Below are 21,499 nucleotides of genomic sequence, written 5' to 3'. Positions count from 1 at the left end.
GGGAAGGCCCCGTGCTCTGCCCCCAGGGCCGCCGGGTTGCGTCTGCACAGGGTCCGCGCACTTCAGGCCCCATGGCTCTGCGGACGGACACAGTGACAAAGTCGAGAAGGGCGCAGATTCCTAAAACCTGCCGGGTGGGCCCCGGGCAGCCTGAGTGGCCGTTAGCCATCACTGTTCCGCTCAGCTGCTTTTGCGATTACTCACGGGTCACCAGCCTCTGCCGTCTGTGGGGTGACGGCCCTTCCCTGCTCCCGAGGCTCATCTGGGGCTGGTCTTTCTTACCGCCTTCTCAGTCTCGCAGCACCGGCGCTGGGTTTTCCAGCCAGCATCCCCCGGCCCTAGCGCACAGACACTCGTTCTTCCTCCCTGCCACCTTGCGGGGGTTCCATCGGTGCCATCTTGGACTGAAAACTTCACTTCTTTCTATTCCTCCTTCTGACCTCGAGGAAATGGGGCCAAGGGCCCCATGGCTCAGCTGGACACTGTGGGCCTGGTCTGTGGATTCTAGAACTGCTGCCTTTCCCTTCAACCCATCCAAAGACAGAGGTGGGGATTTTAGTTTCCAGAAAAAAGGACTTGGGGCTACCTTTTGACTGTCTTCTATTTTACCCCATGCGTTCGCCACCCCCAAGACCCCCCTCCACCTCAGGCCCCCGCATCCTTAGGACCGACGTCCCTCTGGGAAGGACACCCTCGCCAGACGTGAAGTGGCTGCTTGCCTCCCTCGGCCGACAAGTCCCCTTGCTCCGCAGCACAACACCCTGGGCCCTGGGCCGCTCCCCAAGTCGACCTCCCTGCCCTGTACCCTCAGGGCATAAAGATGCCTTTGTCCTCAGGGAACTGGTTCCAAAGCCACTGAGTAAAGCAAACTGACCTTTAAAACTCCTAAAGTAATCCATGAAATCGACAAACCTTTAGTTTAACAAACAGAAAAAAAAAAAAAAAAAAAAAAAAAGATGCAGAGAACTAAAATCAGAAAAAAGAGATCGGGAGCATTACTACTGACCTTAAGTAAAAAGAACTTTAGGAGTACTAAGAGCAGTATGCCGACAAATGAGATCGCGTCGACGAAACAGACAAAATCCTAGAGACGCACCGACTACCAAAAGTGACTCAGGAAAAAACAAAGCTGTAAAAGATCTATCACAAGAGACTGCATCAGTAATCAAAAACCTCCCAGTAAATAAAAACACTGGACCAATGGCTTCACTGCTGAATTCTGCCAAGAATTTAAAAGAGCGTTAACACCGATTCTTCCCAAACTCTTCCAAAAAACTCAGAAAAGGGAACACTTCCTAAGTCCTCTCGTGAAGCCAGTTTTACTTGGTAACAAAGCCAAAAACACCAGTATCCCTTAAACATACAGACCGGAAAGTTCTCAACAAAATACTAGCAAAATAACAGCATGACCAGAGAGGATTCCATGCCACGGCCAAGTGGGATTCTGCCCCAGGAGTGCCAGAGTGGCTCAACTTCAGAAAATCCATCACCGCGGTACGTGCATCCGCATCGACAGAACGCGGCGGGTGGGGCACGCACAGTCCTCTCAGCAGATGCAGGAAAAGCATCTGACAAAATCCAGCCGCCTGTCGGGATAAGAGCCGCTCAGAAAACTTCCTCAACATAATTCAAGGTGGCCAGCCACAGCCCACAGCCCACGTCATTCTCAGTAACGAAAGACTGAAAGCTTTCCCCCCAAGATCAGAGCTGAAACCAGAATGTCCGCGGTCACCGGAGCCACCCAGCCCTGCACTCGAATTCCAGCGAGGGCAGTTGGTTGAGGAAAACTGAAGTATAACCACCTCTATTCACAAATGACATGATCCCACAGACAGAAAATTCCGAAGATCCACAAAAACAAACACAACAACCCCACGCCACACGGGAGCTAATACACTAACTCAGCAACCTGCAGGGTGCAAGACCAACACGCAGAAATCAGATGCGCTGCTACACACCGGCAATGAGCAATTTGGCAAAGAAACCAAGGCAACAGTTGCATTTACGAGTGCAGCCAAAAGACAAAATACCTACAAAAAAACGTAACCAAGGAAGCGAACGACCTACATGTTGAACACTACATAACACTGCTGGAAAACATTCTAAAGACCTAAGTCGGTGAGAAGCATGCCCCTCCACCAACCGTGCGGCTGGAGCGTCAAGAGGACAGTACTACCCAAAGTATCTAAAGACACAGTGAAATCTCTATCGAAATTCCGCTGGAGAAATGGAAAAGCCAATGCTCAAATTCACATGGAACTGCACAGGGCCCCAAATAACAAAACAATCTTAAAAAGTTGGAGGACTCACAGTTCCTGATATGAAAACTTACTCCAAAGCTACAGCTATCAAAACGGTGTGGTCCTGGCATAGCGACAGACACACGGACCAGAATAGAACGCAGAGCTAACAGACCCTCACGCATATGGTCAAGTGATTTTAGACAAGGGTGCCAAGGCCGCTCAGGGAGAGGGCAGTCTTTTCAACAAATGGTGCTGCGAAAGCAGGATCTAAGCACTAAATGATGAAGTTGGGCCCTTACCCCACACCATATTCAAAAATTAACTCCAAATGGATGAAAGAGCAGCAACTATTAAAAGTCCCAGAAAAAAAAAAATAGATTTACCAATGGATCCTTAGATGGGATGCCAACAGCAGAAGCAACAAAAGGAAAACCAGATAAATTGGACACCATCAAAATTTTAAACTTTCGTGCCTCTAAGAACGTTATCAGCAAAGTGAAAAGACAACCCACACAGTGGGAGAAAATATTTGCAAGTCATAGATCTGATAAAAGTCTAGTATCCAGGATAAATAGAGAACTCTTACAGCTAAACCACAAAAAAGACAAACCAATTCAAAAGGACTTGATTAGCCATTTCTCCAAGAAAGGCACACAACTGGCCAAAAAGCACATGAAAAGATCCTCGACATCCTCAGTCGCTGGGAAATGCACATGAAAACCACAACGGGATATTACTTCACACCCACTATAATGGCTCTGATTTTTTTTTTTAATAAACATGACAAGTATTGGCAAGGATGTGGAGAAATTGGCGACAAAACTTTATTCCTTGTCCCATTGTGCAGAGAGACCACATTTTGTTCATGTGTCACCAACAGACGATTTGTCGCCTGCTACAATGTGGAAAACCTTAAAAGTATTGTCCTCCGTGAAATAAGCCAGACACAAAAGGTCACCCATTACGTGGCTCTATTTATATGACATATCCTCAAGAGGTAAGTCTGTAGAGACCGAAAGACTAGTGATCGCTAGAAGCTGGAGCGAGGGGAGAACGAAGAGTGACAGCACCGTGGGTTCCTCTTGACGGGATGAAGCAGGTGGGGACTAGATGGAGGCGGTGGGTCCACAACACTATGATATACATACTCAGTGCCACCACCTGTTCCCTATAAAATGGTTAACTGTGGTAATGCCGTCTTCACCTTAAGTTTTCAAAATAAAACAAAAGCGAAGAAAGGCCTCCTAAGCGTCCCAAGACCCTGGACCTCCCTGTCTCCGGCGTCCAGAGACCTCACACTGCCACGATCGAGTGGGAACGCAGGGAGAGCCAGCAGATAAAGCGGCCATCCCTTCGGTGTTAAGTGCATACGGCTAGGTTCCCTTAAGGCCAGGACATAAGGTGGTACTTAGCCAGTGGGATAGAAAGCGGGTGTGCAGAGACAGTGTACGACCGTACACGAACTTTCTTCTAACTGAAGGTCTAGGAAGGACAGTTACAGGTACACAAGTACCAATCAGTCGTGGGAAATTTGAGCAGACGGAAGGGCAGCCAAGGTTACATTATGTTGGTGAGGCATAAGCCTTGGCCATCCGGATGGCTTCTGCCGAGGCTTCCGCCCTGTGGTTACCTGGTGTCAGCTCAGCACGCAGCATGGATGGGGTTACGCCCCACCTCGCTCCACTGGGACTGACCTGGCTGGGTTGGCAGCAGCCTCCAGGCTGGGTGGCTCACTGCTGGGGATCCATATGTGCCCACGTGTTTCTACATAGTCCAAACTGTTGCAGCTTCATAATCCTGGCACCTGGTGGTTTCAGCCCCCCAATTCTCAAAACTGCCTATCACTATTGGCCCAGTGCTCAAAACAAGCTAAAGTTCCTTATTCTAATAGTTCACGTGCAAACAGTGGACAGTGTCGTTTCTTCCCTTCCCGCCCTCGTTCCTTTCTTATCTTGTGCTGGCATCCAGGTTGAGGCCCACCATCTCCCTTAGGACCTCATCTTTTTCTTAGCCTAGAAGCTGTCCGTTTAAAAATCTCACTATGGTGAGCTAATCTACTACCCTTTACAAATACTAGGTAAAATATAAACAAACTTGATATGTGAACTCACAAAAAGAAAAGTGGAAAAATCTGACCCAAGAAGAGAAGCCAAAAAGCCAGAATGGTGCACCCCAGGCTGCAGGGAAGAGGCACCTTGTCCTGACAACGTGGGGACTCCCAACAAAGACCTTTGCATCAAACTAGAACCTTTTCAGGGTCAAACACTTGAGAACAAAACCAATGGAACCCAATCTGGTTCTTTGAAAATACCAGTGAGATGGATAAACCTCTAGCTACAACGATCAAGAGAAAAAGAGAGAAAAGACAAATTATCTATATCAAGAAGGAAAGCAGGGTCATCACTACAGATCCAACAAACACTGAAAGGGTATTAACATTATCAACTTTATTCTGCATTAGAATACTAGATGAAATTTTTTAAAATCCCTGAAAAGACATAATTTACTAAAACTGAGTCACAAAGAAAGAGAAAACCCAAACAGTCTCATAACAATTGAAGGAAATGAATTTGTGATTTAAAACCTCACACAGAAAATTTCAGGCTGAGATGACTTGACTGGTGTATTCCATCCGACATTTAATGAAAGAATGACATCATCCTGCACAAACCCTCATACACTGCTGGTCAGAGTATAAAAAAGGTACAACTGCTCTGGAAACGTCTGGCATTTCTGAAAACACTGAGCATAATCTACCATACAACCCAGCCATTCGAAGTATCTACGCAAGAAAAATGAGAAGACAGACTTGTGAGCCATGCTTTTAGCAGGTTTATTCAGACCAGCCAAATACTGGGAAACAGCCCAGGGGTCCACCAGCAGAAGAGTAGATGAGCCCATTGTGCTCTATCCACACACAAACAGTCCTTAGCGATTAGTAGATCATATTATTGACACACATCACCACACATCTGAACGTCAAAAACATGCTCAACTAATGAATCCAGAGACAGGAAAATATACACCCTATGATTCCATTTATACGGAACTCTTGAGGAGGAAGGAAGTCTCAACTGTGGTGATGGAAAACAGGTCAGTGGATACCCGGGGCCACGATGGGCAGGGGCTGACAGAAGAGCAGAACAAGGGAGTTTGCAGGGAGCTAGAAACATTCCAGGTCTCAACTGCGTGGCAGGTAACGTGGCATCTGCCAAAACCCATCAAGCTGTACGCTTAAAGGAGATGCAATTTATGGAAACTGCAATAGACCCTCCAAACAAAGACCTGATTTGTAGTGTTTTTGTTTTTTTTTTTAATTTCCATGATCTAAATACACTGCGTCTGATTTCGGCACGGAAGTGGAGAGGGATACACACAGTCGGCTCTCGTGTGGCGGTATAAGCCGGCTATCACCTGTACCTCAATCAAGTTGATTTTGAAAACAAAAGACGACAAAGAAACCCCAAAATATCCCTACACCAGGCTACGCTAAGTAACACTGGCAATGCCAAGTAGACAAAGGCACAGAGCACTCACAACACTGGCTCACCTGGGACTCAACAGATGCACGGACAAGTACCTTCGAGGAGGCCTGCGCTGGAGGTCACCAGCACTGTTCCTAAGAGACAAAAACTGCCAGGTCAGCGCCAAGAGAAGAACGGACAAATGGGCGTTCGCGGAATACTTCACTGCGGCAAAGAGCACCGACAATCTAGAACCCCTGGCAGACGGGGTGAATGTCACAGGCACGCTGCTGAGCCAGGGGGCCTGAAGCACTGAGGCAAAGGCCGCACGACCGAGTCACAGGTGTGAAGGATGACACTGGGGGCCACACAGGGCCAGGCGTACGGTGGGGGTGACACAGAGGTCTAGCAGTGTTCTAGCTCTTGGCCGGGTGGCAGTTACGCTGACGTTCGGTTTGTGGCAGTTTCCTGAGTGCACACATTTTGTGGGCTTTTTCTGTGTGTTCCGATTCACAACTAAAATATTCTAAACACAAAAACCTATGTTTCCAATGTCAAGGGGGAGAGCCTACTTTATTTCCGGTATTTTATTATCAAGAACCCTACACTGTTGTCCTTTCACAGGCACACACAAGCAAGCGTAAGCACAACGGATGTCCGCTCCCCTCCCGAGTCCTGATGCACCTCTGCCCCATCCTCTCGTGTCTCGACTGCGCTCCTCCCCTGCTTGTTGCCACCCCTCCCCACCCGCCGTTTTTCACTCTTTGCAAGTGTTTCCGTCCTCTTTTTAAGCTGCCAGGGTACCTGTTCTGGCCCAGGCAGGGACCGGCAAAGCCCCGCACGCCCCTTTTCTCCATGCAGGGCATCAGGGTGGTGACGTGGCTCTCCCACGAGCGTGAACTAAGTTCGCCTGACGCCCGAGGGACACGTGCGAGCCTGACAAAGCTTGCCACCACGGAGAAGATGGACAGGCCCCCGTTCCCGCCCACGGCTCCCTGCAAAGACACCTTGGCTTGAGGCGAAAAGCCAAGGAAGCTGTGACAGGCAAGGCCAACGAGACGAGATGATGCCTCCTGTCGAGGAGCAAACGGTGCCTTTGTCCTCGGGGAGGGTCGCCGGCAGTCACCTCCTCCTTGCGCTGGCTCTGGCGGGCGCTGCACCTGGGCCGTGGAGGGCACTCGGCGCCAGCCCTGCAGCTGGGGCCTTTCTGTGGTGGGCACACATTTGCATCTCAATAACCCCTGATTAATATTTAAGGAGCCAGCTGTCTGTGCCACATGGAAAAAGGGGGGAAAAAAACCCGCCTTGTTCCTTTAAGGGGTGGGCCCAAGACCCTTCATCAAGTGGCCTTCATCTCCCCACCGGGTCTTCACATTCACACGATTCTTCTCCACGAGAAAATACGAAGCGCCATTAGCGAGCTATCAGGGGCCGACTGTGTCCCCATCAATGCCCCTCAGTCCATTGTGGCCGCCGTGCAGCTGCAGGGCTGGCGCGGCAAGCTGCCGGGCTGGGCCCCGTCCCTCTGTCTGTCCGTTGTCATCGGGCACTGCGTCCAGCGTGGCCTGTCACTGCCCCATCCAACGGAAGTGGACAGCATGTTCGGAGCCCAGACCCCGACGTGGGGGCTGAACCAGCCAGCGCCCCCGCCCATCACCGTCCCCCGACGCCTGCACAGCCGCCGGTGCAGAGAGCCCTCCCCTCGCTGGCCACCGCCCCAGGCCGGGTCCTGGCTCACAAGTCTGCCCAAGAAGCCTCCACTGTGGGTCTCCAGGCAGGTGTCAGTTGCAGCGGGTTAACCAGCGTCCCTCAAAAGGCACGTCCTCCCAGAACCTCAGGACATGACTGTCTTTGGAAAGAGGATCTTTGCAAATACAATTAGCTAAGAGGAGGTCACGCTAGAACACGGTGGGCCTTGAATCCAATGTGTGGTGTCCCTGTAGTAAGAGGAGACACGGGGAGAAGACCAGGGGACCCCAAACCTGCGGCCCCCAGTGTCCCACACACTCTGCGGCAGTGCAGGTAATGACTCTGGGCCCGGAGTGGCCGCTCACAGCCACCCTCCTCGCCAACCTGGTGGCAGGGGCCAGTTGCCTCCTGGACAGCAGCCCCACCGAGAAGGTCGGGGGGTGGAGGGCGGCGGGGCCAACGGTCGCCTGGGGACCGCCCTCCCAAGCCCTGTCTGGCCCCTTGATCTCCACCCCATGTGAGTCCCGGGCCCTCTCCAAGCCCTTAGCACCGAGCTAGGAACCACCCAGGGCCCCTCACCCCCACGCAGGGGGGCCTTTCGCCCTCAATACACAGGAACCCCTGGATCACCGAGTTCCTGGGAGGCTCTGCTGGGCGTGCACGGGGGCCTCCACCCGGGGGAGGGGACAGTCCCAGGCCCTGCTTCTTCTCCCACCCCCCCCCCCCCACCCGAGGGCCGGTCCAGAGGAAGCCACTCGTCCTCAGAGCTCATCATCAAATTCTTCCCCAGACAGCATGGCCAGGTCCCCCAGACCTGGGGCCTCTGGCTCCTGCCCACCCAGCACCTGCCCTCCCTCACGGCCGGTCCAGGCTAGGGGCCACCGACATCGTTGGGTTGACTCGACAGTCAGTCCCCTTCCCCAGAGGGAAGGCCACAAGGACAGGCTCTGCACGTGCGCCTGCCTAGGAGGGGCCCTGCCCCCCCCCCCCAAACACCGTTCCCTCCCCATGATTCACGTGGGTCCCTGATCTGAAACTCAGCACCTTCCATCTCCCACCCCCACCCGGGGTCCCAGGCGAGGCCAACGTGTGAGGAGCAGAGGAACTCACCTCACCTGATCTTTTCCCTGCCCCTGGGGGCCAGGTGAGTTTGGAGGTTTACAGGCAGGGCTGGGGCAGCCCCAACGTCACTGGTACTCGGGGTTTCTGCAGGGGACAGACAGAGGACAGGCTAGACCAGTGGAAGATTCTTGCCAAACCTCCGATAAAACGTCTGGTCTCCAAGTGTGGGATTTGGAGCTGCAGGTCGGGGCGGTGGGCGGGCCTCCTGGGTCATGGATTTCCCTGAGGAGAGACCCCCTGCTCCCCGTTCCCCAGGGAGAGAAAGTGCGCAACGCCTGGAGATGGCCCAGGCACACACACGTGCACTCACGAGCAGGCAGGGGCACGTTCGACAGCACACACTAATATCACGATGTCATACACCGTGTGAGCGGCTAGATATTCCAGACCTAGGAATGAGCACCCAGACCTGACCTTCCGCCCTGTGGGCCCACAGGCTGCAGCCCGCCAGACCGAGGGCATCTACCCCAAGGGACAGCCTCCAAGCAGGAGCCACCTGCCGGAGGTATCAGCTGCCTTTTCCTTCTACAGCAAGGAACATAAGCTCCAGGCTTCGAAACGCCAAGGAAGGAACTCTCTCCGGGTTCCAATGCCCCTTCGAAAGGAAGGTCCAACACCCCAGGGGTGGGGACATCCGAGGCCAGCCCAGAGCCCACACGGTCTTGCTGACCGTCCCTGTGCCCCCACAGGATGCCCAGGAGGGTGGTGTCCGCTGCCTCTCAGGAGCCAGGAAGGTACCAGGAGGACACAGTCTGCTGGGCCCGGCCCCCTGCCCAATCTGCAGCTGCGCTGACTGGCCCCACGCAGGGCAGCTGTGAGCAATGAGCCCACCGCACACAGCCCCCCGGGCTCATTCCACACTCACTCTTCTTGCAAGATCTTGCTGGGGGGACACCTCCTTTCATCCCTAAGCGCTGGGGTTGGGGAAGAGCAGCGAAGCACAGAGGGCCTCCAGGTGGAGGCCGCAGCTCTGCCCCCTGACCCCACAGAGATACCACACAGTAGTCCTCCCTTCCCAAGTCCCCAGCGCCAGGGGAGGGCACTCAGGAGGGCTCCCTGCCTTCTCGGGGTCGGTTCTCCCCTAGCCCAGCCACGCCCGAATGGCCGGGGCAAGACAGCTGCCGGTGCAGGAGGGACAGCCACATGCAACACAGAAGATGCCAGGTCCCCGGACTCAGTGGGACACACCTTTTTAGGACTGGGGTCTCTGGCTCGGGTTCCAAAAGCAGCTCGGCTCTGGAGCAAGATCTAAACGAGGGTGGTCTCCCAGAACAGGCTGGCGGGGAGGCGGGAGGGTGAGAAAGCCCGGCAACAGGGGCGCAGAGTAAACGCGGCCCCCAGTGGGCAAGGGGCAAGTCCCATCCCTAGGGATAGGACCTTACTTAGGATCTTTGCTGTTGTGATTAAAGGTCTCAAGAGGAGATCGTCTTGGCTTACCAGGACAGATCCTGAATCCAGTGACAACCATCCTTACAAGAGACACAGAGGAGAGACCACATGAATACAGAGGCAGAGCCTGGAGGGATGCGGCCACAACCCAAGGGATGCCGGGAGCCCCCAGAGGCAGGAAGGAGCCTCCTCTGGAGCCTCTGGAGAGAGCACGACCCCACGAGGGTCTTCATCTCAAACTCTGGCCTCCAGGACTCTGACGAAACAAGCTCCTGGTGTCCTCAGCTGCCTAGTTCGTGGTAAATAGTTCCAGCAGCCTCAGGACACAGCACAGCCACCATCCCAGCCGTGATGTGGGCGCAACAGGGCAGCCCCATCGGCCCACGCTTCCTCTAAATGCTCTGGTCAGCCCTGGGGGAACAGCTGCCCCTCGGCCTTGTCGGGACTCACCCTTGACCTTGGGCTACACCTGAGCTACCGAAAGCGAGAAGCAGAAACTTTGATAACTTAGATGGAACGGACCAATCCCTCAAATCCACAAAACGCCAAGCTCATCCACATGTTACTAGATATTCAATAATATGTAACTGATAAAGACATTCGATTTGCAGTTAAAATATAAACGTCCAGGTCCAAGTGGTTTAACTGGTGAATTCTGCCAAACATTTAAAGAAAAAACACCAATTCTACCCAATCTCTTCTAGAAAGTACAAAACAAGGGAACACTTCCCAATTCATTTTATCAGGCCAGCATTACCAAAACCAAACCCAGGAAAGACAACACAAAAAAACCACAGACCGACATATCTCACGAACGTAGAAAAGTCCTTAACAGCATACCAGCCAGTGCACCAGCTGTAGACACGTAAACGCAGAATCACGTGCCGTGACCAAGTGGGGTTCACCGCAGAAACGCAAGAGCAGTTTGAAAATGGAAAATCAAGGCGCCTGGGTGGCTCCGTCGGTTAAGCGTCCGACTTCGGCTCAGGTCATGATCTCACGGTTCCTGGGTTCAAGCCCCGCGTCGGGCTCTGGGCTGACGGCTCGAAGCCTGGAGCCTGCTTCCGATTCTGTGTCTCCCTCTCTCTCTGCCCCTCCCCACTTGCACTCTGGTCTGTCTGTCTGTCTCTCTCAAAAGTAAACGTTATCAAAAACAGTGGAAAATCAATGAAAAGACTAAGAAAAAAACACAATCGATAGATGCGGAAAGAATACTAGGCAAAATCGAACATGTATTCGTGACCAAAAACAATTTGTTTTGCCTCTCAGCAAATCAGGAACAAAGCAGAACCTCCTCGGCCTACTGATGAGCTCTACCCCACCACGGCTGCGGTGCCTCCCAGCAGCTTGGGCGCAAGACAAGGACGCCTGTCCCGCCACCACCCTTCAGAGCCACGCAGGGAGGGAAGGGGGAGAGAGGAATTACACTGAGTGAAAGAAACCAGACACATGAGGCCACGTACAGACCGGCCGCACTTCACGCGCAGTTTTGGGACAGGTGGGGCCCTTCTGGACAGATGGACAGACCTGAGGGAGCACAAGGAGCTTCCAGGGCAATGGTGGGGGCAGGGGCATGGGTTTCCGACGGGCCCTTTTGTCGGAACCCACAAGCCGTGTGCGGTCACACTCTGTTTCACACACGGAAGCGTGGGGGACCTCGGCGCGGCTGTGGCCCTCCATCTCATCGGTACGGAAGCCACGGCCCAGGTCCCTCTAAGCCCCCTGAGGATGCCCACACTGTAGCCCAGCCCCTCACCTTAACTCAATTCCATCTGTAAAGACTCTGTCTCCAAACAAGGCCACGTTCAGAGGAACTAGGGACACACCTTCGGGGGGCACCATCCAGCCCGCCCCCAGGAAGGCACTGCCACCCTCCAGAAACTCACGCAGCCTGGTGTGCGCCTCCCAGGCCAGTCCCTGGCAACCCCGCTCCCCCTTCGCAGCCTTCGGTGATGGCCCACGTGGGGGGCTGACACACGCCAGAGGGGAAGGGCCTCTGACCCTCACAGATCTCCTGGTGGGCCCCCCTCCTACCCCAAGTTTGGTAACATGCTGGATCCGGTGTCAGCCTGGGTGAGGCCTGCCCCACACTGCCCTCCTGGCGGCTCTCGGCTTGAGGAGCCCCAGAGGGACGTCCCCACATGAGCATGACTTGTGAGGCCCATCGGCGATGACAGCTAGAGGCAGGAAGGAAGCTGGTGCGTGCCTCCCCGGCTTATGGCCGAAAGGACCTGGGCCGCATGCCTCCCCACGAGTCCCTCCACCGAAACTCTGCCGCTTCGAGGTGACTCTGGTCTCTGAGAAGGCGAGAATGGGACCAGACCTTGCCCCTCCCCCACAGGCCTGCCAGGCTCTGGGCGGGGCCTCCCCGGGGACTGGCGCCCAGGCCTGCAGGCGTCCCCCTGCGGCTCCCAGCTCCCAGCTGACAACCCTACAGGCTTCGGAGGAGCCTCCTGGGCTCCTCTGCCGGAAGTTACATTAGGAATTTCATCTCTCCCTTACAGACCTGTTCAGAGTGCCTGTTTCTGCTTGACACAGTTTTGGTGGTTTCTGTCTTTCCAGGAATCTATACATCTGATCCGGTGACGGTCAGTATGCGGTTTTCACCACACCCCCTTGTGACCTCCTCTAAGTCGGCGTAAGGCCTGCGGGCAGCCTGGCCTCATTCCCAACTTACAGCAAAGAGGTCAGGAAGTCGTCCCCCACAGTGCTGTGCGTCTGTGCTGCACACTCTCTTTCAAGTTCAAGAAATGACGTGCCATATTCCTAATTTTCTGAGGGTTTTTATCATAAACTGGTGTGGAAAATTAAATACTTTTCAGCATCAACTCATAAATAACTAGTACCGACTCTCAGATATAAAATTATATTACTAAATCCCTAATAATGATGCACATGTTTATAAATGCCTATCTCCAGGATACAAATATCTATAAATGTAAATAAAATTCATTTTATCAACAACGGTATTCTGATTTTCTGTATTTTCCCCTACTTTCGCTCTACTTGTTCGGCGTGTTGGAGGGGTGTGTTCAAGTCCCCACAGACATCCCCAGCTCTGTCCTGAAAGTCACCTGTCACGTCCAGGGCCAGGTCATGCAACAAGAGCCGGCTGTTAGCATCTTGTCAGAGATTCTCCGACCACTGGCTCAAACGCCAGGGTGGACACCACAGCGGTGGCATCTCCCCTTGGGCCCGTCACTTGAAGAAAGCCAGCAACACGCTTTAAACCTGCAAGCTCTACACCATCTCCCCAGGCCTTGCTTTCAATATTTATTCATTTTCTTAATTTCTAGTGAGCTTTTTTGTTTGGTTCGGTCTGGGTTTGTTTTCTTGTGTCCTTTTAACTATCAAGGCAACCCGTGCTAGGGTGAGAAGCTCGGGAACCCCAGGGACAGGGGAGGAACCGTATCTGACTCTGACCAAAGCCTACAGACATTTCAGAGAGGGTGGCATGTTCGCACGGTCACGGGGCCAGAGCAGCCCTGGTCCTCGGGATGGAACCACAGGGTCCTGGGTGGGGACAGCCCCGTGTCCTGGGCTTACCTGCATTCTCACGGTGCCTCTCGGCCTCTGACAGTGAAAAAAGACAAAGGGCAAAAACCACGGAAATCACATGGATGTGAGTCTGGAGAGAAGGAACCCACCCGCCTGTGTTCTCAGCTCTATTTTCCGACTGTGACCCAAACATCTGCTCCCCTGAAGTCGTCCCCCGTCCCTGGCTGTGAGAGGGGGATGCATGAAGCAAAGACTCCGCAGAGCCAACCTCCAGGGCCGACGGGCCCCTCATAACAAAGGGGACCCATGTCCCTGGGGTCTGTGTCCTGTCCAGACAGCTCCAGAACAGGAAGGTGACCGGGGCCAGCCCAAAAGCCGGTGTGTGGCCACCACTGGGACCGGGCAGATGCTGGCCCACTTGGGGCGCGCAGGAAGGGCGTGTGAGACCCTGCAGGCATCCCCGGGGGGACCAGCCTGTCCTCCACCTGGGGCGTCCTCGGGTGACCGAGTCAAGCCACCACCCCGCTCCCACTCCTGCTGATAACGGCGCCTGCTAGGAGCCCACACCAGCAACTTCCGCCACAGATTACGTCCAAGGCCCACAACAGAGGAACGCGTGCCCTGCCAGGTTCCAGACTCCACTGGCCAGGGCCTGATTGAGCCCGCGTGAGCCCCCCACTCAGCCCCCTCCCTCCCCAGCGTGTCCAGCTGCCCGGCGATCCCTCCACATCCGGTCCAAACGCCTGACGCACCAGCCCGCCTCCCAGTCCCCCACCGTCCTCACAGCCTTCCCCGGCACTTGCCGCGGATCCCACCCCAAAGCATGTCGCCAGCCAGAGCTCCAGCTGCCCCGCCCGGCCGCCCCACCTGCCTCATCCCCGCTCACGGGGCTCTAGGACACGCTGCCCTTCCCGGCGGACCCCTACTCACGCTCCTCTTCTCGGAGAGACGGCCCGACGCCCGGCAGCATAGAGTCCGCGAGTTTCCGCCGTGGTCCCCTGGCTTCGGCTCAGGAGCCAAGGAGGCGCCATCTGTGCCGACTCCCCGCCTCCTGCTGCCAGACCGCCAACGCTGCGCCTGCGCACAGCCTGGAGCCGGCGGCAGCGTGCGGAGAGTGCGGCTGCGCGACGGGGGAGCCTCGAGGCCAACTGCAAGGCCTGCAGCTGCGCCTGCGCACGGCCTCGAGCAGGCGGCGGCGCGCGGACAGTGCGGCTGCGCGACAGGGGAGCCTCGAGGCCAACAGCGGGAGCCTGCAGCTGCGCCTGCGCACAACCTCCAGCAGGCAGCGCCAGGCGGCCGCGAGAGATGCGCTGTCGGTGGCAGTGGCCTGTGGCTGTGCCTGGGCACAGCCGTCTCCCCTCCCCCAGGAAGCTCCGCTGCGGCCACCCGCGTTCCCGGGGCCACCCTGCCCGGCACGAGGCCGAGTGGAGAGCGAGCAGAGCCGAACTGGTCTCCCCGCGAACCGCGTGTGCCGCTCGAGCCGCGGTTGCTCCGCTCGGCCTGTGCAGACTGCAGGCGGAGTCCGCCTCTCGCCCACCCGCAAGGGCCCAGGAAGCGCCAGGCGCTGGGTGGCAGAGGAGGCTCGAGTTCTGGCCCCGCTAGGAATAAATGACATAGAATAACTATCCCGCAGTGACATTTCATGCGGAGCGCAATAAATGCGAATTTCCAGATGAAGCGGCTACAGTGGGGGGCGGGACCCTAACCACACCGGTTCCACGGAAGAAAAGAGCCTCCAGCGAACCGCAGCCCCCAACGAAAACGGGCCCTAATGACTCCACAGATGAACTCCACCACATGTCTAGGGACCAGATGGTCACAGCTTGCCCAGTTGTTCCGGCGCCCTGAAGTGGAGGGGCACACGCTAAACTGTGCCGGCCAGTGGAGCCCCGCCCAGGAGTGCTGACCCCAGCCCCCTCCTAGAAGGCCAGCCGGCAGAGCCCCACCGCAACGGGAGCTCTGACCCCCAGACCCTACTGGAAGGTGCAATGGGTGGGAAGACAGACACGGTGACCACGTGCGGGACTGACGCCCAGATGCCACAGCCCGCCTGGTTGCTGGGAAATCCATTTGTGAAAGTCACTCTTGACAGACCCAAAGAGAAAAATCACGTGCTTTCTCCCCATAGGTGCACAAAAAGCCTCTGGCAAAATTTAACACCCATTCCTGATAAAAGTACAAACAGTAAGGAAAACAGGAAGTGACAGCCGCTTTCTTAACATAGTAACAGAGCCTTTTCTAAAGTCTCCACCTCACTGAAGCAGACGCTGGTGTCATTAGGGGCAAGATGAGGACTATGCTTGCCTTCACCGCCCGCCAGCCCGGCCCTGGAGGCCTCAGCCGCTGCAGTCAGACACGGGGAACCCGTCAAGGCCCCGAGAACAGAGCCCAAAGCCAGCTGTGTCCATTTGCAAAGGCTACACTGACGTACCTGGAAAACGCTGGAACAGTAACATGCAGTGAACTTTTCACGATGAGGGGATGTCCCACAAGCTCAGTGTCGGAAACCCGCCAAGCCCGTGCGGCCGCCAAGCACTGGGAATGGGGCGAATGTGGCGGCATCGTGAGCCTTTGGTCTCATTTCATCTCATCTGTACACGCGAGCTTAGCCACATGGGACTCCGGACCGGGCAGCGAGCGTGGCACCAGGCCATCAACAGGGAGGAAACAGACTCAAGGGATAAACGAACTCAGTAAGGCTAAAACTAACACACAAAAACCAAAAGTGCTCATAGCCACACAAAGTCACCAGCTGGAGGATGGAGTGGCAGAGGGACCCCGGCAACGATGGCAAGCAAGAAGGTGAGGTCCTCGGAAAGGCCCCCGGGAGAAGTGGGAGTCCTTCCCGGGACAGAGAACCGAAGACCTGTGAATGCAGACTGCAGAGTAGAGACCATGTATCGTTGCAGCAACACGGACGGCCGCCCCGGCGGCAGCACACCCTGGTGTGGGGAACACACCCCGACATATTCCACTCTGCAGATTCAGGTGCGAGAAGGAGAAAGCAAACGCAGGAACACGTGAACGTTTGGGCGACCTGCCAGAAAAGAACACGGGGAGCCGCTGTACTGTTTTTCACAACTTTTCTCTAAAAGTGAGATGAATTCAAAATCAAACAATAATTTACGAACACCCATGTCCTGGGCCCAGGTGCTCCCTGGCAGGAACTCAGATCACGCTTGGTCTGTGAGGGTACCTTCTGCTCGTTCCGGCCTTTGTGATTACGTCCTGAAAGTCTCCCGACGGCTTCTCACGCAGCCACTGAGAAGAACCCAGCAGCTCTGGACACACCGATGCTGTGCAATCCCCACGGCGTCCTGGGGCTGAGGGAGGAGGGCAGATGATGCACGGGGCCTCTGCACGCGGACAGCACCCCCGGGATGCCCGGCCTCGCGACCCACCACCACGGGGCTGGAGGTGGTGGCAGTGAGCTTGGGAAAAGCCACATTTCTGTGCGTTTCTCTCAAAGCTAATTTTTTTTAATGTAAATGGTTTTTCAATACCGTCGAATGGAAGAGGGCACAGCTGGGACCTGCACTAGGTTGAACCCTCCCACGAAACGATATGTCTCAGTCCTGACCCTGGGGATCGCAGCATGGGGCCTTACTTGGAAACAGGGCCACTGCAGGCACCATCAGTAAGAGGGAGTCGGTGACCAGCTAGAGTCGGTGACTCCCCCCCAACAAGAGAGCAACGCCGTGTGCCCCTGGAGGCAGAGAGGGGGTGACGCATCCACCAACCAAGGGACGGCAAGTATGTCTGGCACCACCAGAGGCTGGAAGCTGTACAGGGTGCCCGAAAGGCAGTGCCCCAAAGGCCAAAGGCAGCATGGCCCCGCGACACCTCAGTTTAGGGCTTGCGGCCTGCAGGCTGAGAGGGATGCCTGCGGTTTGAGCCCTGAGTCTGTGGCTTCGTTAGGGCAGCCCCAGGAAAGTAATAAGACCCTAAAGACAAACAGAGATTCCTGAGTCCACGGTGGGCCCAGCGTCCACGAGCCCTCCATTGGCCAGGGACACCCCCTCCTCCGTCCCTGTCACAGGATGTGGAACGGGTCCTCCCTGCTGTAGCGAGAAACCACCTCTGGCTTGTTCAGCGCAAACACGATTTCCACCGGTCGCCGGGACACGCAGGAGGCTCCACGAAGGAAACGCGCAGGAGGCACCAGAAGCTCAGAGGAGCTACAGATGCGGGTCCGCCACCCACAGCACCGGGGACGGGGCGTGTGGTGACCAGAGAGCAGAGGACAGTGACCGGCACGCGTCCCAGTGGCCACAGTGGCTGCCGGCACAGCAGAGCAGGAGTAGCCGTGTCAGCCCGAGGGTCTCACGGGTGTGCAGGCCGGCGGCCTCGGGGTGGGCATCACGCGGCTGCAGGAGCGGAAGCCGACGCCCAGGGGAACGCCGCTCATTCTGCGGTCCTAGACGTGGACACACGCAGCACCCCAGCCACAAGGGCTCACCAGGCGCCCCACTGCGTCTTCACAGCCGCGCCCTGGCTCCAACGGGACAGCCGGCGTCTCGGCCCCCGTCCCGAGGGGACGTGGGGTGGACACGACCATACCCAGAGCTGGTGGTGGAACCAGGCTCCCCTCCACCTCCCTGATGGCCCTGAGCGGAGGCCAGGGCAGACCGCTCTGCCCTTCCCAGAAGGAGCAACCCTAAAGCCACAGAGGGTCGGCCCGAGGTCCCCCCGCCCCCGCCCCCGGACTGGCAGTCACACCGGCATTGTGGCAGCAGGGCTCTGAGCAGCACAGGGGGGATCCGCGCTGTGGAGACAGGAGCCACAGGCTCTGACACGGAAAACCCAAACGAGCCTGCGGACGCGGTGGAGCCGAGGCATCAGCGAACTCATGGCTCTGGTGGGAGCGGTGGTAGACGAAGGCACCCACGGAAGCGTGTACTTTCTCAAATCCGCGTCTGCCAGAGGCACCAGGACAGAGGGGACGGGCGGAGGATCTCAACACCGGAGTCCCGGACACCAAGGAAGGACGCCCCCAGGACAGGCTCCCACTGGCCACGGCCCAGGCAGCCGGAGCCTGAAAGTACGAGGAAATCACATAAATGAACGAAGAGAGTTTGACGGGAAGAGGGCACTGGCAGTTTCCAGGCTACGAGGGGAGAAGGGGCCTGGAAGGTTCCTTGCTGACAGAGCACGGGGGAATCACGCCCTCCCCCATGGCACATGCCAGGCCCGCTCCTGCACGCGCACGCACACACACACACACACACACACTGCCTCCTGTAGCGTGGTGATGTCAGGCCGACTCAAACCCGGGGACCCACTGGGCAGAGCCTGAGCTCTCCAGAAATAAATGAGATGCAGCAGCGTCAACCTCTTGGCCCAGGGCCCACTCCGTGAGCGCCCCAGCTTGCACAGGGTCCACACGTGGCAGCTCGTGGGTGTCACAGAGCTGATCCCCTTCCCCAAAGGACCCTACAGCGTGGATTAACTTCTCTGTTGACTCTGCTTTGGAGTTTTCCTAAGAATTTAGTGACCCTCCCTTGGCACAGAGAATGACCTCAGATTCCAGGAGGGGGTCCTGACCCGGAGGAAAGACTCCCGATGACTTTGCTGCTCCAGGCAAGAGCCTTGCCCTCAGACAGGTCTGCGTGGGGAGCATCAGGAGGCGGGCCACCCCGTGCAAGGCGCTGGCGGGGAACTCAGAGCATACAGAGCCGAGAGGGACCAAGGTGGGCACGTGGCAGGGGTTCTGGGCTGACGGTGCCACTGTCCCGGGGCACCCCCCACCCCTCCCCCAGCCAAGATGGGCACCTATCATGGTGTTTCCAGGGGCCGCTTCCTACCCCACTGGTTCCGGTGGTGCTGGACGGGACCCCCGAGGCCTGGCCCCTCGCTGTGGCCAGAGGGGTGAACAAGGTACCCTGGGTCCGTGAAGGGAGGCCTCCCCAGAGCCCAAGCTCCAGCGCAGGCTGCCCGTGGGCCTGAACGCAAGGCCCGTTTGGATTCCAGAGAGCGTGTCTCCGTGACCCACATGTGCAGGCCACGCAGGGCTGCTACCCTGAGGGGACGTACCCCAGCCCCATCCTGCCACTTGCTTACCCGAAAGCTGCCTGGTGAGATCCAAATTCACTTCTCTTCTTTGTGTGTATTTTCTCTGGAGCCCGACCCATGGGCTTTTCTGCATTCTCTTTGAGATAAAAATCAAAAACAAATCTTTAAAGGCCATCTCCAAAAACCACAGAATGGCTGGAATTAAATAAACATAAAGCTTGTGGTTTTCCTCTCAGGAACTTCCTGCCTAACTGAAATGCACTGAATCAGCAGCACCTCAGAGCCCAGGCGGAGGCTCCCAGGACCCCGGGCTCAGCCTTGGGGCAGGGGCCACACCCAAAGGTGACCACGTCCCACCCTAGTGAGCCCCGGCCAGCCCTGCTGGCCTAGTGCAGCGCAGACGTGGGAGTAGCTTCCCGTTCGAGAGGAACTTCACTGAGGCCTGCACACCATCAACGCAGTGTGAGCCGATCAGGGTCCCCCAAATATTCATGTCCACAGAGGAGAGGCTCCGGGCAAAGACAGCTTATTACGCCCACGGACACAGGGCACAGGAAGCACCAGAGTGTTGGGGGCAGAGGCCTGAGTTGGGGCGGCAGGCTGCAGGCTTGAGATTCGAACGGGCTTGGGCACGACCGCCCGCTGCTGCCCAGTCCCTGGCCCTGGTGATCTAGGACACGGGGAACGCCCGCGCTGTGTGGGAGGTGGACAAGGGGCGGTGGGGCCATGGACGCAGGATTGTCCAGTTCCACAGGAGGCTCCAAACTTCCGCCTCCTCCCACCCGAGAACCTCCCACGTCAGAAAGGAGGCCACTGAGCTGCTGTCACTCGGGGCACGACCAACACAACGTGTGCGCTTTTCTCCTGACATCAGCCGAGTCTGCCGCTCTCCGGACACCAGCCGGGGGTCCTGCGACTGAACTCAATCCCGATACCAACCGCCAACGTCAGTGCAGACCCCCCGGGCTGAGGGGCCCCTCGAGACTCCCCCATGTCAGGTGCCACAGCATCAGGTCACCCGGGGAGTTTGGGGGTTTCTTATGAAGGATAAGACTCGGGAACAGGGATGGAAGAGACACTCAGGGCAAGGGGTGGGGAAGGGGCTCGGAGCCTCCAGACCCTGCGGGGGGGGAGGGGGGCGGGGAGATGCGGGGGGGGGGGGAGGCACCACCCTCCCGGCACCTCAATGTGTCCCTTCTCCCCAGGAGCCCAGGGGCGGTTTCATTACAGAAGCGCGATTGATCGCGTCACCGGAGGCTGGGCGTCGATCCCCATCACTTTGCTCCTCCACTGGTCTCTCTGGGAGCAGCCCCCAGGCGTCTCAGCAGCAAGCCAAAGAGCCTCACCCGCCCCAGGGGCCAGTGCCTGGGGACAAAGATCAAATGTCGACTTTTTATCATCCCACAGGCCTCTTCCCACGAACATCCTTCAGCTGTCTTGAAAGCCGAGGTCCGGGAACAACTTTTTTGATCCGCAGGTGCAGAGCGGCGGCCCCAACGCAGCCTGTGCGCAGACGCGTGGCTCTGCTCGCGGCCTCCCTGCAGGCGGCTCGTGGAAAGCAGGGCCAGGCGGGGGCAGACACCCGCATCTCCGGGAGGGGCCCCAGGAGGAGACGCAGGGAACCACGCAGACCCAACCCGCCCCACAGACCCATCCGCGGAGCCGCCCCGCGACCACCCCCGCACGCGAGGACCTGTGCCGCAGTGTCCACAGCGGGGCAGAGTCCGCCCACAGAGGAGGGTGGGCAACACGGGGCCCATCCACAGGATGGAATACCACCCTGCCTCAGAAAGGAAGGGGATTCTGACGCGCGCTCCGATCGGACGCACCCGGAGGACGTCGCGCCCACGGAAAGCCGCCGCCACGGGAACATGCTGTGGTTCCCCTTCTGGGAGGTCCCTGGAGGGGTCCAAGCCACAGACGCGGGGAGTAGACGGTGGGCACCGGAGCCAGTGCCAACCGACCTGGGGTTTCATTTGGGGACAGCAAAATGTCTTGGGCCCAGAGAGAGGCGATGTCGCACGACCTCGTGAATGGCCTAAACGCCACCGAGTTGCTCCCCTCAACATGGTTATTTTGTGC

At 56.9% G+C, this 21,499-nt stretch overlaps 3 long non-coding RNA genes across 3 annotated transcripts; 1 reads left to right on the top strand and 2 right to left on the bottom strand.

Moving 5' to 3' along the window:
- The first annotated feature begins 9,488 nt into the window (after positions 1-9,488).
- Positions 9,489-12,876, top strand: LOC128774718 (uncharacterized). The gene is made up of 2 exons (XR_008419128.1): positions 9,489-11,820; positions 12,616-12,876. It is a non-coding gene; the product is annotated as an uncharacterized LOC128774718 (long non-coding RNA).
- A 2,565-nt stretch (positions 12,877-15,441) lies between these two features.
- LOC128774711 (uncharacterized) lies at positions 15,442-17,196 on the bottom strand. The gene is made up of 3 exons (XR_008419120.1): positions 17,013-17,196; positions 16,537-16,728; positions 15,442-16,442 (listed from the first exon to the last, which is right to left on the bottom strand). It is a non-coding gene; the product is annotated as an uncharacterized LOC128774711 (long non-coding RNA).
- Positions 17,197-18,083: 887 nt separating this feature from the next.
- On the bottom strand, positions 18,084-20,967 carry LOC128774715 (uncharacterized). The gene is made up of 3 exons (XR_008419123.1): positions 20,646-20,967; positions 19,466-19,553; positions 18,084-18,440 (listed from the first exon to the last, which is right to left on the bottom strand). It is a non-coding gene; the product is annotated as an uncharacterized LOC128774715 (long non-coding RNA).
- Between the last annotated feature and the right edge of the window lie 532 nt (positions 20,968-21,499).

The sequence above is a fragment of the Panthera pardus genome, unplaced genomic scaffold (assembly GCF_024362965.1).
Source record: "Panthera pardus isolate Hobbes unplaced genomic scaffold, ASM2436296v1 HiC_scaffold_4, whole genome shotgun sequence".
NCBI lineage: Eukaryota > Metazoa > Chordata > Mammalia > Carnivora > Felidae > Panthera > Panthera pardus.
Note: the sequence above shows the minus strand (reverse complement) of the source record. Positions and strands in the feature narration are given on the sequence as shown.